The 18,640-nt window shown below is 37.9% G+C and overlaps 1 long non-coding RNA gene across 2 annotated transcripts in view; it reads right to left on the bottom strand.

Annotated features, from left to right (window-relative positions):
• Positions 1–18,640, bottom strand: part of LOC143666063 (uncharacterized) — a 116,269-nt gene that overhangs the window by 67,819 nt on the left and 29,810 nt on the right. For both annotated transcript variants that reach the window (XR_013167353.1, XR_013167354.1), the window contains exon 2: positions 13,347–13,587. This is a non-coding gene — a long non-coding RNA (uncharacterized LOC143666063). The remainder of the gene's footprint in view (positions 1–13,346; positions 13,588–18,640) is intronic.

The following is an 18,640-nucleotide window of genomic DNA, read 5'->3' as shown; positions in this document are numbered from 1 at the left end:
GGCTATTGGCATTTAATAGATGGGATACAGGGGTGGTAAATATTTTGCAATGAGGGAGGAAATTCCACACAATGAAAAATCATTCTATCCAGAGTTTGGTGTAAATGAAAAACCCGCTCATAATTTTCTGAGCTTTGAACCTAACAGTTTTATATAAACACAAAGTGTTTCAATAGTAACAATATATTTAGTTTCTATAAACAAATATAAAGTTCCCTGTAATGCAACTACCACACAAATGAGCAGTAGTGTTTTTTTTATTTGCTTGTTTTTTAGTTTTTGGTGGTTTTTTTTAATGCATTTTCTTTGTTTGAAATATTGCCAAGAGTTTTCCACAATTTCAAAAAATCCCCACCAGCAGTACTACTTGTTGTATCTGCATCACAGCTCAGTCGGTGTGCATGGTTAAGTGTCACACCCAGGGTGCTCAAACAAGCATCCAACTGCTAAACTGTGCCTTCTGGGCTAGTTGTGCCCAAGCATTATATTGAAATGAATATTGTTACACCATAAGTCAATCTCCTCTATTTTCCCTTTATATTACAATTCGAACCCTACATTGATTTTTTTTTTTTGAATGTGGTAGGTAGCTTATTTACCTCTAAATTTTCATTTTAAGATAACAAAGGGGAAATACAAAATATTTGCTACATAAAGAGGTTTGGAATCAGGCAAGGTTAAGAGCCAATTCTCTAAGCGGTACCCATTTTTGTTCTTCCCGCATTGAGTACTTGCTCTGTGTTTTTGTTAGAGAAGTTGTATATTTACAGAAATATCATGCTTAAAATACAGAGTCCCCAGATACCACCCTATTATTAACTCCTTGCATTAGTGAAGGTGGGTTTTAACATCCCAGTCCTTCAGATAATGAAACTGAAGCTCAGAGAATTGAAGTTTGATGGTTATAGGTTCTGGTATCAACTTAGCCAGGTGATGGTGCCCAGTTGTCTGGCCAGACAATCACTGACTTGACCATTGCTGCAAGGATATTTCATGGCTGGCTGATGACTCGGAAGGCTGGCTTATTAAATCACCAGTCAGTTGATTGCAGCTGTGACTGATAACATCTGTGATCAACTAAGGTATGTCTCCTGCAAATGAGGAAAGCCAATCAGCTGACAACTATTAAAGAAGAACTGAGACTCTTTCACTGCTCCTTCAGCCAGCGAGCCTCTCCTGTGGAGTTTTCCAGACCTTTCATCGGAGCTGCCAGCTTCATAGCCTGAAATAGGTACTCATGGGCTCTTCCATTCCCACGGTTGCATGAGACACCTTTATAAATCTCATATTTAGATCACTCCTGTTGGTTCTGTTTCTTGAGAGAACCCTAATACAATGAGTAAATGGAAAAGATGGGATTCAAATTCAAGATCGCTGGCTGCCAGGCCTCTTAACCATTATGTAGATTTGGCTAATGTAAAACAATGAAAAAGATCATCTTTTCTAAATTTTACTTACTACCTTATTTATTTACACAGTTTAATAGTTTATTCATTGGTAACGTTTGTCAGATAATTAAAAGAAGCCACAGCCAAGAATCACAATCTTTTACTCTAATGTACCCTCTGGGTAGCCATTTATGATCTGTGCTACCTAATTGCCTTACTTAGCAAATCTTGGTGCTATTATAACTTCTTTAATGTTTTATGTGAGAAAAAAATACTGATTTTCACATGTAAATTATTAGCTAACAACTTTATAATGCAATTTTTCTCTCGACTCTTTCATTCAAGAAAATGAAAGTATTCTTTCACCTTTAACCCTATAGGAAAAATGATCCTGCTCCTTCATTATCAAAGATGACAATGCATTCCTGCCACCTGTGAGAAAAGATGAATCACCTGAAAAGTTCAACAGACTCATCCAATTTCAGAGAAGGACTTTCCTCAGAAGTTATTCTGCACCTCTGATGTCAGAGAATATCACATAATCAAAAAAGGACAATAACTGATATTTACTGCATGCCCACTACATACCCATTACTTTTGGTACCTGACAACCTATGAGTTACGTATTACCCACCCGTTTTGGTTTACTAAAGCTGATGAAATGCAATAAACCAGAAATGGGATGGCTTTTACAATGGGGATTTATAAACTTACATGTTTACAGCTCTGAGGATGTGAAAATGTCCAAATCAAGGCATCAACAGGCGATACTTTCTCCCTGAGACTGAACTCTCACACGTCAAAGCACATGGCCGGCATCTGTGGCCTTTCTCTCCTGGGTTTTGTTGCTTTCAGCTTCTGGCTGTTTCTCTCTCAGATTCTCTGGGACTTTTTTTCCGTGTCTTCTCTCTGTGCTTTATCCTCTTCTAAAGGACTTCAGTAAGAGGATTAAGACTGAATGAGACAGGTCTTGAGATCCTACTCATAAAAAGATCCTACTTACAATGGGCCTATGTCCATGGGAATGGTTTGCTTAGAAAATGCTCTGCTGGGGTACATACAGTCTCAAACCATCACTCCACCTAATAATACCGATGAAAGAAACTGAGGCGCCAACAGACTCTAAATGGCCCAAGAATATCAGTAGCAGAGGTACCAACTGGGATTCAAGGCCAACTGTGCTCTGTTATACTGAGCATTTACCCAGCTTCAAATGTGTGGAGATTTGAGGAAGCAACTTGAGGTGGCCACGACTGTAAATACTTGCAAGTATTCAGAGACCTCTAAACCCACCATGATTATTATATCAGAGAGGAATTTGAGGGGCTTCAGATTAAACCTCCAGTAAAGTTTTGTTAACACCTAGGCAGTGTAACTCTAGGGAATTTTCAAACTGTCTCTGACAGATTAGAATTTAGCTGGGATTGGGCAGTGTGGTATGCCTCTTCCGTGATGGGAATGTCTCTTGGGAAAGCCAACAGATGGGAAAGCCTGACTACTTTCCTTAATAAAATGCAAATCAAAGGGGCAGGGAATTTCCAGAACTGCTTCCCCTACCTTCCAGCATTTTCTATTTTTGGTATTGCTCTTAGGTTGTTCCCTAGTCCTGGGAAAGTCATATCACTGCTGAGTGACTCTCTTTTCGGAGGCATCTATGACTTCCATATTCTCATCACTGTCTTTAATTTGCTCTGGGACAGAACTTGAGAAGGTTGAATTGAGGAAAAAATTAAAAAGTTAGTATAAAAGCGGCAGCCACTGGGTGTCACTGATTTACCACTTGAATATATTAGGTCCCACATTTCTAAAGTAGTAGAAAACTTGGCCTTTATAGTGAAATATTTTGAAATCCCTTATCTTCTCAAGTTCTACAAATAAAGGTAAAAGAGTTTAAGATGTGATTGCTGTGACATCAGAAGTTCAGTGATAATTATTCACCTATGATCTGTTACAAATTAATCCCAAGGGTAAGGAGCACTATGCCCATTTTAGAGATGGATAGACTGAAGCAGAGCAAGCTAGCAAATCAAGGATGGCCGAGAACACATCCCTGAAGTTTATTTTTCATATCAGGACCTCAATGTTTTATTTTTATTTTAAGATAATCCTCTAAAACCAGAAACACAGTGCCCAGTCTATATCTAAGAAGAGTAAAAAGAAGTCATTGCAAAATATCTCCTGAGAATTTAGGAACTGCCATTTATCGTATGTCTATTATGTGCCCAGGACATTTAAAACAATATCTCATTTAATCCTCACTCCAACCCAGCAAGCAGGTTAGCATTATTTCCAGAAGAAGAACTGGAGACCAGAGAGGGTAAGTAGCTTGTTTACAAAAGTCCCAAAAGACCAAAATGATGATTTGAGATTTAAATCCACGTTTGACCCCCCAAGTCGTGCTCATCCTGTTATACCAGGCTGTGTCCTTATAGAAATGCCATCTTTATTTTGAGCACATCCCTTTCAAAACAGTTTATTGTTGTGCCAAACCTTTGCTTAACCAGTAGATGATGCAAATATTGAATCCATCACAGCTGTGTCTTTTGTCACTTGAGATCATTTGCAATGAAATTCCATTTGCGCAGGTAATCAATTACCACCTCTCATCCAGGAGGATTGGGAATTTCCCTCCAATCTCTTTCGGGTGATGCTCAGTCCTGGGACTGAGTCTCCCCAGATCATCCACTGTCTGAGCAGATGCACGCTTATCTCTTTCCATAGTGAATGTATTCTCATGCTCTCATTTTTGGCTTCAAAATACCCATCCATTTAGAAAAATGTATTCCTTATTTATCTTCTCAACAGGTGCAGCGTGCACCCACCCAGCCTGTAGGCTATAAGCTTCCTGACTGTTCCTTGCCAGCGGGATTAAGCACAGGCCAGGAGAGGCTCTTCTCTGGGGGAGATAAAGCAGTGAGTCCACGTCTCCTTTAACCCCTGCCAGGTTCCCGCTCTATGAAGAAGTCAGCTGTCTAGTTGGTGGTCCTCAGACTCTTCCTTGCTTTGTGGAGTTTTCCTTCCTTTAACCACAAGTCAAAACACCATTGCTTCTTTGCTTACCACTGTCTCATTCTAGATCTTTGGGCTCGTTTCCAGACTTGGCTGTGGGGGTGACGCCTCCACTCATCCCAGGTAGTCTGACAAGCTATTTTCATTATCTTATTTTAAAAAAATGGACTGGTTTCTAAAAATGAATCAGGTTCTTCATTTTAAGGAAAATAAAATATTTTTCTTGTCACGCTCAGCAAACTTCAGCTATCTAAGGACGAAAAGGAAAGTCTTCTTCCTTTCTTCTCCCACTTATTGTTTCTTCTCCTTTTCCTTTTCAATGTTCTATTCTGAATAGTAACATCAAAACACACCTGCAATCCCTCCCTTCACCCCCCAAATCCAAGCTTCCTTGCTTTGGGAAAAAGTTCATAAAAAAAGAGATGACGTAAATGTATAATAGTAAATGCAATCTAATTGAAATGCAATTCTCTTTTCTCTAACCTTTTAAAAATAATATTCCTTTCTTTTTGTCTTAAGCACTGTTGTATGTATAGTAAACAATCACAACAGACATCATTTTTAAAAATTATATGGGCCTTTCTGCTGACCACATGAATCCTCTCTTAAGTGGGATTATAAGAATGGATGCAGGTAGGTATGAGAAAGGATATTTTGACATGCTCGTGACATATCACAGGTTAGATCATCTGCATAAATGCAGAGAAAGCATGGCCTTTCCCAAAATTTTTAATGGAAGCATTTCCTATCTTGTTGTGGGTTCATGTCACCTGATCTTGTCCTGCTAGTTCTACCATCTTCCCCTTGTAATCTTTCTCCTCAGATAACCTTTGCAAAGGACAGTGGCTCTTATCCAGTTTTAGATATTCTTTACTGCTTGTCACTCCATTCACTCAGCACACATGTACCAAGTAACTACCACATTCCAGGGGCTGATTTCACACCTTCTTCAGTCCTTGCTTCTAATAGCAAGACTCATTAACGAACTGGTCCAAAGTCACATAATCAGGAATGGGCAGAGAAGGATTCAAGTAAAGCTAAAGCTTTAGCATATGATATCCCAGGGTAGGTTTATCACTTTCATGCCAGTAGAGTTTTTTTGTCCCCTCCCATTCTTACTCTTTCATTTCTTCATCTAATACTTTTCCTGGAGAGGAGACAAATAGAAAATAAAATAGAATGAAATATCTTAAATTAGTGGATGTTCTAAAAGGTCATGCAATAATGCAAATGTTATGGGCATTTTGCTTCCTTAAAATGAATGAATACTATGGAAGATTTAGCACGCAGTTGCCTTGGTATTTGTATCTATATGTTTTTTCCTTCCTTTGCAAAGGCACTTTAGCCGTTGACTATTACAAAGACTAGAGTAATCATGATACCCAGGGAGACCCATTTAAGAAAGTGTGATAATTTGGAGAACACATCTCCTGAAAGCAGGCCCAGGCTGGTTTTATCTTCTCACCAGCCTCTATCATACATGGCCTTCTCCCTGTGTGGCTGTGTGTTTCTGTCCAAATTTCCCTCTTTCTATAAACATACTAGTCATCAGATTAGGTCCTTACCTTAACTTGACCTCCTCATAACTTATTACATCTGCAAAGACTCTATGTCCAACTTCACCGGTAGCTTCACAGGGTTAGACTTGATTACATCTTTTAGGGCAGACACAGTTCAACTCACAACAGTTACTACCAAAAATTCTCTCCCTTTCACAATCCACATTTTAAAAGGTGAAACAATGTAAAAGGTGAAATTTTTCCAAGGTTTCAGATGCCATAAGGAATGTGTCTGCAGAGCAAGAATTCCAAACTCTGCCTACATAAAGAGCATTACTGAAAATCAGAATACGGATTCCGAAGATCATATTAGGAAAACCTGGCCAAGGTGAAAAGTATTTTATCTCTTGTTATCACAATCTTATGGCCATAGTCTCACTCTCTGACGATTTGTAAGGGAGCATTTCTCCCTGACAAAGACACTCTGCTCTCGGAGAGCATCTTGTGTCCTAATGAGGCTATAAATGTTATGGTGGAATTGAGACATTCTGTTCCTGGGAGGTTTATATCACAACACGACCCTGCCCCGCCTCTCCAGCACAGACAGCTCACTGGGTAATGCAGGTGTCAGACAGAAAAAGTGTGGCAGGTGAGAACTACTGCCTGGGACCTGCCGCCTTGCCCCTTTCCTACTGTCCAAGCGTTTGCAGCACTTCCAGCTATTCATCTCAGCAGAGCCCATCTTCCCAGCAATACTTCTCAGGGAGCAAAGGAATGGTGGAGGCTACTGGTCCTTGCCACAAATGCTGTTGGTCCCTGAAATAAAGTATTCTTGTAGAACTGGCTCCGGACATCGCACCTCCCAGCAGGCTTGCCTCCATTTTTCCTGACCTGACCTTGCCCACTTGGCCAGAACATCTTCAACCATGGCTGATTGTGTAGGCCTCTGTCCCCTTCTCCCACCCCAAGGCTAAGAGTGATAGCCTCCATAAATCATGAAGCTTCTAGAGAAATTTATTATAACTCAACTAACCAGGACAATAATATAAAGATATCATCAATTAGTAAATCTTCTAACCTCTAATACCACCATGATTAGACTAACTTTATGCTGTCGGTTGCATTGGCTGCTGAAATATTCTTGGGTAATAATCCCCAAAACAGCAGAGAACTGTATAAAGTTAATAGTTTAAAAAATAAGTGCTTAAATAAGCAAATAAAACCTTCAACAGCCACTGTATTTTTTTTAGCTTTAAGTGTTTTAAAATACTATATTTATAATATATATAAAATACTATATATATTAATTTTCTGTTTAAACACACTAATCAAAGCATTATAAACTGTGATACCAAATGGAAACAAGGAACAAAGCTGCAAGTTCACATCTGGAGCAATATCCTCCTAGGAGCTTAGAGCTTGCAGGTAGCATGTTGTTTAAAGGGGATGGGAAACATATCTTCTGGTTTTGTTTCAGGTCTTTACAAATCTCCTCTACTCCAGTACCCGAATATGGATACTTTTTGTACCTTACCTGGTACGCAGTGGAACAAAGCTAACGGGAAAGAAACTAGATCGGAAAGGAGATGACTTTCTCTTTCTCTGTAGTAGTTCCTCCTTATTTTAGTTGAGAAAAGAACAGTCCAGAAAAATGCATCAAGAGAGAGAAATTGCTAATTGAACCATGTGAGTCATCAGCGAACTCTTCCTCTTTCACCCAGAACCTTTAGCTATGGGACAAGGCCCCATAAACAGGGACATTTGATGCCAAATTGGTCTGAAGTGAGTGGAGGATAAGCCTGAAGAAGTCTATCCCCCAAAAGAATGTAGGATATGTTTGTAAGGAACCCTCCAATCAAGTTCTAGGAATAAAGCCAGCTCTATTAAGCTGTGAGAAATGATGAGAGAGTGTTCCTTTGACTGATTTTCTTTTAAAACTATACTCTCTTGAGATCCCCCTTGAAGCTGACATTTCATAATATTAAGCTTAGCTAAATTCTCTAGAGGACAGTACTTACTTTAGGATTCATCGGGGTATGTGTGCAGCAATGCAATCTTCCTTATTAGGACATTGGATCTTATTTACAAATTCATGCATTTTAATAATTAAAACTTTCATAGGTTAAACCCACAATCGTAAATATTTAAAATGATGTTAAGTTTGTAGCTAGTTACCTACTGCCTGAATTAGATTTTTCCAACTGTTATACTTTGATAAAATATAGTTACGATATCTACTCAGTTTTCAGTTTTATTTTCTTCATGATAGCATTCAATTCAAAATGTAATAAACTTGAAAGAATTCTTGTTGATAAGCTCAAACAACTTATTCTACTTCATAGGAAAACTGATGTAGGAATAAATACAGTGAAAATAGTATAAAGCATTATATCCAGTTAAAACATTTATTAATAATTATATTGAAAATAAAAGGATATGGCAGAGCAGAAGAAAATCAAAGAGGTCCTGATGAAAAATATTCAACTCCCCTTTTCTGGTTGGGTGACAAAGTAAAACTATTTTGCATACAAATAGCCCTGTTAAAAAACTAATTGTATATTTCTAGAAAAAGATGAATTAGCTTTTAAAAAAATTTCCACAGCTGTGTGGTCACTCCCAGATATCTGTTATGGAACCCAATATTTGACTGTACTTCAGAAATTACAATTTCATAAAGAAAGTGGCTTAGCTACTAATGAGATTGATTTCTTAAAATGGCCAGATATATTTTTGTCTCTCTCAGTCTCTATTGTGAATTATTTAAAACAGCATACTCCACAGTTTGAATGTGGCCCACATCTTAAATTAGTTCACCAAAATAACATTCCCTACAAACCAATTTCCACGTAATAGAAATATTTCTATAAATCCATAGTATATCACAGAAAGTCTAGTATAGAGCTAAGTACAAGAATCTTTCCAAAACCCCATTTTATCCTAGGAGAAATTAATCTCTCTACAAAAATACCGTGCAAATATTTATTTGCAAAGAATTCTAAGCATGTATCTGGAAAACCACACTTTTAAACAAACTACTTGTGCTGTTTAAGAAGACTTTCCACCCAATTGTTGGCTCTCTCATACTGTTCTAATTACTTTTATAGAAATGTAATATGTATGCTAAGACCCACACGGTTTTTGGTTGGATAAGGAAGCTTCTTTTCTTAAAATAAGTATGTTACAGTACTACTACTATTTACTGAGACCAATTCTTCCCACAGCTAAGTTACCTCCTACAGGGACACATTTTCTAAAGAAACAAATAGAGAAAGAAGAAGGTTCAGATCATAGGATCTGAAACCTAACAGTTCACCTCTGCCCTCCCTGAACTACTGGGAACACTTTTGGGTCAAATATTAATTTATGGGCCCTTCTAGAGGTTTTTTTATTTCATGATTCTGGCTTGTAGTTCTCTCAGTCAGCTCCAAGACAATACTAGGCAAGAATAGAAGTATGCTCTATGGGTTTGAGGTTACTCATGCCACTTTCCTTGATTCGACCTTCATCTCCATTTGTTCAACAACACTGAAAAAATTATAACAAGTCCCATTCAATTAACACCCAAACCCACACACCCACCCAAACCCACATATAACCAATTTATATACAAATATTGCATACAGCAGTTTGTGCACATGTAAGATTTCCTCTAGTCTATTTTGTGCTTCTTTGTAATGCCATACAGATGACTGTCTCCACTAAAGAGTGATTATGTCTGGGACAATTATTTGGGGAGGAGGAAAATCCTTAGATAAAAAACTAGATCTTGGTAGACAGATTTTAAATTCTTCATTCATTCATTCATCCAATGAATACTTATTGAGTGCTTACTACATATCTAAGGGTTTTCCAGCCCAAATCACTGCCCAGATCTAGAGACCATTTATCCAACTGTCCACTCAGCATTTCCACTTGGTTATCTAACAGGCATCTCCAATTCAATGTGCCCATAACTGAACTCCTTGCATTCCAATTCCCCAACATGTTGTACCCACTGCTCCCCACATTGGCTGATAACAATTCTGTTTCCAGTTGCCTTCTCTCTTTCTCTCACACTCTACATCCAATCCATCAGAATAGCCTGTTGGCTCCATCTTTAGGATATAGTGACAGTCTGATCCTTTTTTACCATCTCCACTGTCATCACCTGGTCTGAGCCACTATTGCTTGGGATCTCACAATACCCCCCACACCAATTCCCCAGCTTTCACCAGGCCTTTGTTTAGTCTCTTCTCAGCACAACAAGCCAAATGATTCAGAAAAAAAATTTAAGCTCAAATTATGCCACTCCTCTGCTCAAAGCCCTCTAGTGATCTCCAGTTCACTCAAGAAAAGCCAAAGTCTTCTTCTTTAATATGACCTCTAATGGTTCCATAATGACCCCTTCCCTGTCAGCTTCCCGACATCATCCATGTATTCTCCTCTCACTCTGCTCCAGACACACTGGCCTCTATGCCCCATCTTCTAATTCGATGGGCATGTAACCAATTTAAGTCTTGGTGCTGATTCTTCCCAATGTGTGGAAAACTTCCCCCACACTATATTCACATTTATATAGTTAATTCCAACACCCTTCCAAATCTTGACTCATATCTCACCTTCTCTATGTAGCCTCTGTTATTATTCCATTCTACATTGTAAAGACGTCCCCCACCCCACCCAACACACAAACTTCCAGCTGGCATTCCCAATCCCTCTTAACCAGCTCTATTTATTTCCATGGCACTTATTTCAAAATCTAACCAAACCTATTTATTATATTTTCTTTATTGTCTGTTTATTGCTCCATGAATGTTTTTTTGCTTTGTTTTGTCTTTTTGGTTTCCTGATGTATCGCAGCATCTGGCATAGGGTGGGTACACCAAAAAAAAAATGTTCAACGAAGGAATGTGAGCAAAACAGATGTAATTTCTGCCATCAAGAAAGTTCCAGTGCACAGGACTGATAATTCCTGTCTCTATAGGCTTGCTTTGTGGTTGGGACATTTATGAGCATAATTGGCCTAAAGGACATGCCTGGTGGGTTAGGAAGAATGATCTCTGCCACACACAGCTAGCCTAGAGCTGCGAGACCACAAATTGAAGAGGAAGAAGTTATTCCATATAATCCAGTCATTTAGTTGAATGTTCCTGTTACTATTTGCTTTTGGATATCTGAAAGTTATTAATAAAGTCTTGTTTGCATCTTCCTGCTTACATTTAGCCGTGCTTTGAAGATTTATCAGACTCTTGGGGAAGAGTCCAATGAGGAAGCAGTCCTTTTGGAGATCAGCTTGACTGTGGAGTGGTGAGGAGGCAAGAGGACACTCCTGGGGACAGAGGTCAGGTCCAAGGGCAGCTGTCCCATCCCTGCTCCTATAGCACATCTCTTTCCAAACTCCTCTTCGAAATGGATCTGATTTTGTTCAAGTTGCTGGCTAGTTTCCTTATGCCTTCGAGTTGGCTTATTCAATGACATGAACTATTTCAGGCATTCTAGGAGAGACCTGTCAGGTCAGGAGGACCCTTCCAGGTCCCCTTGGCCATGCCTCATAGACATCTAATGCCTTTGCCAACACTGCCCAGCTCCCTTTCTTATGTGTTACCCTCCCCTGGGAGTTCACGTTTGCTTCTGGGTATGAGACGTCCCACAGGAAATGAAAACTATTTAGTCCAGTTATTTCTTGATAATAAGATATTTTGGTAGAAGGAGAATTAAAATCATAACAGTGCCATTCAGCAGAATATTAACTTTCTAAAGAGATAATAGTCCTCCTATGTGCTTAAATAATGTAATCAGCTAAATAATTGTCCCACTTAACTTTATGGACCCCCAGAACCTAGCACAGTGTCTGGCTTACACAAGGGCTGAATAGATGTGGGAAACCCAACATTCATTCAGCTGCCCAAGTCAGAATATTGACTTCATGTTGTCTCCTTTTTCTCCCCAACATCAGCTTTAGATATATACCACAGGTAGATTCTTTAGTCCCCCAAACAACCAAGGAAACAGAGACATCTTTTCTCCCAATTAATTCACAGTGTCCATGGCATTGTACTGCAAGTCAGATTTCCCCCCCAGGAACCAAATTTAAAAGATTTTGCAATTTCTCTTTAGTTTGCAAATTTGCACTGGCAAATAATTAGGTTTTAGTGTACTTTAGAACTACCCTTTATAGAGTTCTGGTCAACAAGCCCCCAACTCCCATCTCAGATTTAAATCATGGTAACTATTGCTTCATGATGCTCTCAGGTCTTCAACTCATTCCTTGAGTTGGCTGGCTCGAAGGAAAAGTCATTGACCTAGTATCAGTTCAAAGTTCTACCAAACTAAGAAATAAAGGACATGGGCTATGTTATTTATTTTATCTTTTAAAAATTATTTTAGTTGAATGAGTTCAAGGGTTTTTCAATTTTGTTTGTTTGTTTTACCCACTTTTGGGCCACAGGCTTCTTTAGCAGTTTGTTGAACCCATTGGAGATCTTCTCAAAATAATGTTTTTAAATGTATAAAATAAAATAGAATTACTTAGGATAAGCGAATTCATAGAGTCAGGGACTAGAATGTAAGTTACCAGGGGCTGGGATGGGGATAGGATGGAAAGTCAATGCTTAAATTGTACAGAGTTTCTAGTTGAGGGTGATAGAAAAGTTTTGTTAATGGATAATGGTGAGAGTAGCACAACATTGATTACATAATTAACAGCAATGAATTATATATTGGCCTGTAGATAAAAGGGGAAATTATCTATTACAACAGGTTGTATATCTGTTACTAGAATAATTTTTTTTTTGAAAAAGAATACAATCTGTACAGCACAAACAAGGAACCCTGATGTAAACCATGGCGTATACAGTCACTAGTAAAATTATAATAATGTTTTCTCATCAATTGTAACAAATGTTCCATGCAAATCAAGATGATAATAATATGGGAGTATATTTGGGTTCAGTATTTTTTGCAAACCTACAACTTCTCTAATTTAAAAAATGTAGAATTGCAAAGGATATCAATTATTCCTAAATTTGCCATTGCGTGGAACAATACAGAGGTTTCTTTCCCCTAAAATTTAGATTTGTTAACTATTCATATTATTAATCTCTGCAGAGTACCATCTCCAATGTATCCTGATTGACCTGGAATTTAATAGAGAATAAATATAGTAACTTAGCAATTTAAATTCCAGTGTCTAAAATAGGTATGATTATATCTGCATCTAAAGAACTAAGTTTTAACCGCACCTGGCTGCCCACCTTTATACTGGATCTGATTTGCCACATCGTGACTCTCCATTTTCAACAGGGCTTAGAATTTTAAACTTTGCCCAATTCTTCCCAGATAAAATTATGTTTTATTTCACTGAGAAGTTCTTGTGGCATTTTCAGTATAGTTGAGACAGAGAGCTCTCATTGCTGTATAAATGGCTTTCACCATCACCTGCAATTTTATATAACTTTCCCCATCTACATACCTATGTGGGGGAGATCAATGAATAAATGAATAACTTATCCTCTTGTTCTTCTCTCCACCAGTGCAAAGATCCTTCTTGATCCTTATTCTTTCAGAAGACAAAGGTTCAGCTCAGTGATCTGACATAGTTTGGGCCTGAGGATTCCTGTGGAGACGACAAATGCCCTTCTCATCAGAGACTCTCCCCACAATTTATGGAATGAGGTCTTGCGGGCATCATTTGAGTTGAGGATGACAGAGAGCTGAAAAGGAGAATGGGCTTTGACCAAGAATAATAACATAAATAAAATATATATTTATGTATAATTTATTTACAATAATAATAACTAATAGTATTATTCTAGCTATCACTATTGAGTTCATTTTTTGACTAATTTTAAATATTTGATTGGCAGAACATGCCCTAACACTGGATTTTATTGAAAGATAATATGTATAGCTCATGTATAGGCATTATGCATACATACGCTATATAATTTACTCAATAAATATTTATTAAATACCTACTCTGCATCAGACATAACAGAAGCTATTATTTACCCATTAGGTTTTTTTTATTGTCCTGGGAACTCCAGATGCCTAAATTAAAAATGTTAAAGTAATGTTGATGTGATCCACCCCAGCTAAGCTTCTGACACCTTCCAGTTCTAATTCTATTCAAGTGCAATTTTTTTAGCAGTGAACAGTGGCTATTTTCAGTTGGTTTTCAAATATGTTGCAATGAAACTCTCAAGGCTCAATCACCAAAATCTCATCACCCTTAGAAAACTGTAAAAGGTATGAAAAATGTTCAGCCAAAGTCCAAATCATTCAGCAATTTAAAAGCAAAAGCAAAGTTTGCTAAAGAAAGTAATCTTTCATCTTGAGCTTTAGTTTTCCTTCCGAAGAGAGGAGTACTATGTGCAGTTAATTTTTGTGAAAGGTCATTTTCACTGTTTTCCAAATAAAACGTGTGCTTATTATGCCTGTAAGTCCAAGGATTTTATCGAAAGGGATATGACGATGCCATTCCCACTCAGGACATTTATTTGACTGATGTCGCAGCGTATAATATAAGAAACAGAAAATACCCCAAAGAATGAAAGTCTCCCAGGGTCATTTCACACTGTCTTTGAGCACAGAAATAAAGCTAAACAACCCCCCTAAGATATGCATTAAGAATGGGGATCTTTGAATATACCCAAAGAATTGAAAGCTCAAACAGGTATTTGCACACCAAATTTCATAGCAGCATTTATTTATAACTGCCAAAAGATGGAAGCAACCCAAGAGTCCATCAACTGATAAATGGATAGATAAAATGTGATATATGCATTCAGTGGAATATCATTCAGTCATGAAAAGGAATGAAGTCCTGAGGCATGCAACAACATGGATAAAACTTGAAGACATCATGTTGAGTGCAATAAGCAAGACACAAAAGGAAAAATATTGTATGATCTCACTGATTTGAGGCAATTAGAATAAGCAAATTCATAGAGTCAGAATCTAGAAGACAGGTTACTAGGGGATAAGGTGAGGTAGGGAATGGGAAATTAAGGTTTAAAATGTATAAGCAAATATTCTAAAAAATGATCATGGCTATGAATATACTATGATGTGATGATATTGTGAGCCATATATGGAATGTTCCTATGTTAAGGATGTTCATGTTTGTATGTTGTTTTGGTTTGTCAATTAAAAATAAACAAACAAACTAATTAATTAATTAAAATGTATAAGGTTTCTATTTGGAATGATGGAAATGTTTTAGTAATGGTTAGTGATAATGGCAACACAACATTGTGAATGCAATTAATAGCTCTAGAAAATATATTTGAATATGATTAAAAGGGGATGTGTTAGATTGTATATATGGTAACAGAATAAAAATTTAAAAAATTAATCCATGGAACCGCATTAGTGAACCCTAAATTAAACCATGGACTTTAAATAACGGTGCAATTATAAAAATGTGCTATCACCAATTATACCAAGTATTCCATACCAATGCAGATGTTAATGGTGGGGTGGTATATGAGAATCCTGTATTTTATGTATGAGTATTCTGTAAATCCAAAACATCTCTCATTAAAAAAGGGGAAAAAAAGTGTGGGGGGCGGAGAATGGGGACCTTTGCTCAGTAAAATGAGGTGTTTCTAATCAAACCAAACCCACTATCTCACTTTCTGGAAAAGCAACAGGCTCAAACAGCTATTTGGTGGTCGGAATTAGGTTAAATTAGTTTTGAAACGTCAAAAAATAAATTACATTTTCCTTCTTGCATGTTTTTTTCCAGTTCCTTTTAAAAACAAAATGTTCGTTTTGGGCCATGACAGCTAAAATAGAAATGTCTTTGGCATAAACTCAGCTCTCTAGCCTGTGGCAAAATACAAAATTGCTGTTAAATTGGAGTGGACCAGAAAACCGATGATAAAACTCGTCCATGAAACTTCTGCTAATAACAAACATTTGTCCCATGACACAAACTGTAAGTAATAACACATGACAGTGGACGCCTGTGTCCCTGTCCTGAGCGGCAGGTTTTGGTGCCTGTAAGGCAGTAAGCCAAGTTCACCTCCCTTTCAGTCGTAGCATATTAGGAAACTTTTTGGGTTTTCATTAACTGCCCCTTTTAAACTATGAAATACTTGGGAAGACGATTCTCTGAAGTTTTGGTCTCATTTGGTTTTCCTTGGAGGGGCAGCTTGGGTTGTGTTATTGATTTCACATAACTGAGCACATGTTTTAGGTTCTATGTTCTACTTTAGCAGAATTTACTCTTTCTTAAGAGTTAGGCCATTCAAGCATTTTGCCTCCAGTTTTCTTTCACTTAGTGGTCAGAAAGAGTTGAGGAGCAATTTTGAAAGAGGCAGATGGATGCTGGCTGAAGGGACCAGGCCTGGCAGAGGCAATAAGTCTTTTCCCCCTTTTTCTGGCTTTGTTTTACCATATTTCATTGAATCTAAGACATCACTGATTGTGAAATGCAGAAATGTACTATCATTTAATGTACTAAGACCAAAAAAGGATATGTACTTCCAGTCAGTCTATGACACGGCACCTTAATCAGAGTCCTGCTCAAAGCCTGGGTGGGCCACACACCCTCTCTGCTCAGAAAATCTTTATTATCTATTCCAAATTATGTGGTATTTTCCCTTGACTTAGGTTGCACTGCTTGGTCTGTAATAGGGATTCTTTTGCACTTATCTTAGTAACAAAATGTAATAAATTCGCCTGGACCTGTAGGCTTTTTCCTTCTTAGGTTCCCTAAAGCATTTGGTTTCTCATTCCAAGAAAATAAGAAATTGCAGTCATTTCTAAGACAAAAAACATTTGCTTCACAAACACTAAATTGATGGCCAGATGCTGTGATTTCCTGGCTTTCTGCACAGTCACTTTTCACGTCAATGCCAAATAACAGCATCATTTTGTTAAAGACGTTTCTGGTAGCCTTTACGCTCAATATGTATCATTCCAACACTGCATGTAAACTCAATCTACATAACAACACAAACAGTGATGACCAAATTTGCAGGTTATGAAACTCCACTGCAACTGCTGCCCGGCTGGCGGCCATTCTAACAGACCTCCCACGAAGGAGGTTAACATTAAAAAACTAAGTATCTCAGAATTATCTATTGACACACTACAGGGGTGGCAAACTCAAGTCCTTATGGGGCTAGATAAAGCACATGCATGAATCCAGCTGCATGTAAGAAACATGTACCCCTCTATGTTAAATGTTTCTTGTCTCACTTATAGTAGTGGTGTGGATATGGTGTAGACATACTCCACACCTAAGGAAAATGCCAGGCCTCCCTGTTGGCCACATACCAGGAAAAACTAGCAATGTGAGGAAAGCATGTCCCATCTAATGTGGGCAGATTCCACTCAACTGGAGCCCACAGTGACTTTGTCAGAATTTGCTAAAAGCTTTGGGCACAGTATTGCCCGATATTCTTATTTTTCAAACAAAGCTGGAAGTCTGGATTATATATGAAATGTCTTAATTTTTAAGTATTGGCTACTCATTCAAAAATTTTGAAACACCATGCAACCACACAAAACAAATCTGTGTGCCGCATTTGGCTCATAGCTCACCCCGTTGTGGGCTGTGCAAGGCACATCTCACATAGGTCTGCTGCTGATAAATGCTGCAATTTGTCCTGTGGATATATTTCAGCCAGAAAATCTATCAGCAGGCCTGGAAAAGTCCTATCAGTAGTAACATGTTTGTCCATGAAGGCATAAGAAGAGTTAGGTACCAGTGGAAATATTCAACAGGACTAGCCTTTTCAGTTAGTTCATTTTGAATATTTTTCTTACAACTGTCAAAATGTAATAGAACCATTGGGAACAAGCAGTTTCTAGAAAAGCAAAAATAGATTGTGTTTAGGCATAAAGTGCTTCTTTTTTTCCACTTTTTTATTGCATAGTATAACATACATACAAAGCAAAGAAATGAAAAACCAATAGTTTTCAAAGCACTCTCAAAAAGCAGTTACAGGACAGATCCCAGATTTTATCATGGGCTACCATACGATCCTCTCAGATTTTTCCTTCTAGCTATTGCAGAATATAGGAGGCTAGAAGGAATAAATGTTCTTTTTTATCATCACAATCATCTTTTGTGTGTGAAAAATAGCATATACACAAAAAAGCAATAAATTTTTAGAATATATTTCAGAGTTTACATGGGTTACAATTCCACAATTTTAGGTTTTTACTTCTAGTTGCTCTAAGATACTGGAGACTAAAACAGATATCTACTTAATGATTCAGCATTCATATTCATTTGTTAAGGCCTATCTTCTCTGATTAACTCCACCATCACCTTTGATCTTTCCATCCCTCTCTTTAGGCTTGTTTGGGCTATGGTGATTCTAAATTTTTCATATTGGAAGGGTCTGTCACTAATACGAGGTAGGAAGATGGAACTATCTGATGTTCTGGAGACACTGGGCTAGGTTTCAGGACTTATTTGGACCAGGGACCCATTTGGAAGTTGTAGGTCTCTGAAAAGTTACTCTAGTTCATGGAACTCTTGTGGAATCTTATATATTAACCTAGGTGTTCTTTAGGATTGGCTGGAATGGTCCCAGTTGGGGTATAAAATACTTCTTTATGAATGAGAATTCCTGCTCTGGGTTCTGGTATTGTTTAGTGCTCTCTGAAGGGCAGCACCTGGATGAACTGGCTGATTTGCCTTCCTTGGGGCTGCATAAGGGGGAGGCACAACCCAGGGACCAGGAAGGACTAGGAAGAGAGGGCGTGGCTGACTTCTGAAGAATGCCTCTTCTCATTGTCCCTTGA

Source organism: Tamandua tetradactyla, chromosome 22 (genome assembly GCF_023851605.1).
Source record: "Tamandua tetradactyla isolate mTamTet1 chromosome 22, mTamTet1.pri, whole genome shotgun sequence".
Taxonomy (NCBI): domain Eukaryota; kingdom Metazoa; phylum Chordata; class Mammalia; order Pilosa; family Myrmecophagidae; genus Tamandua; species Tamandua tetradactyla.
The sequence above is the reverse complement of the archived record's forward strand: the minus strand, read 5'-3'. Positions and strand labels throughout refer to the sequence as shown.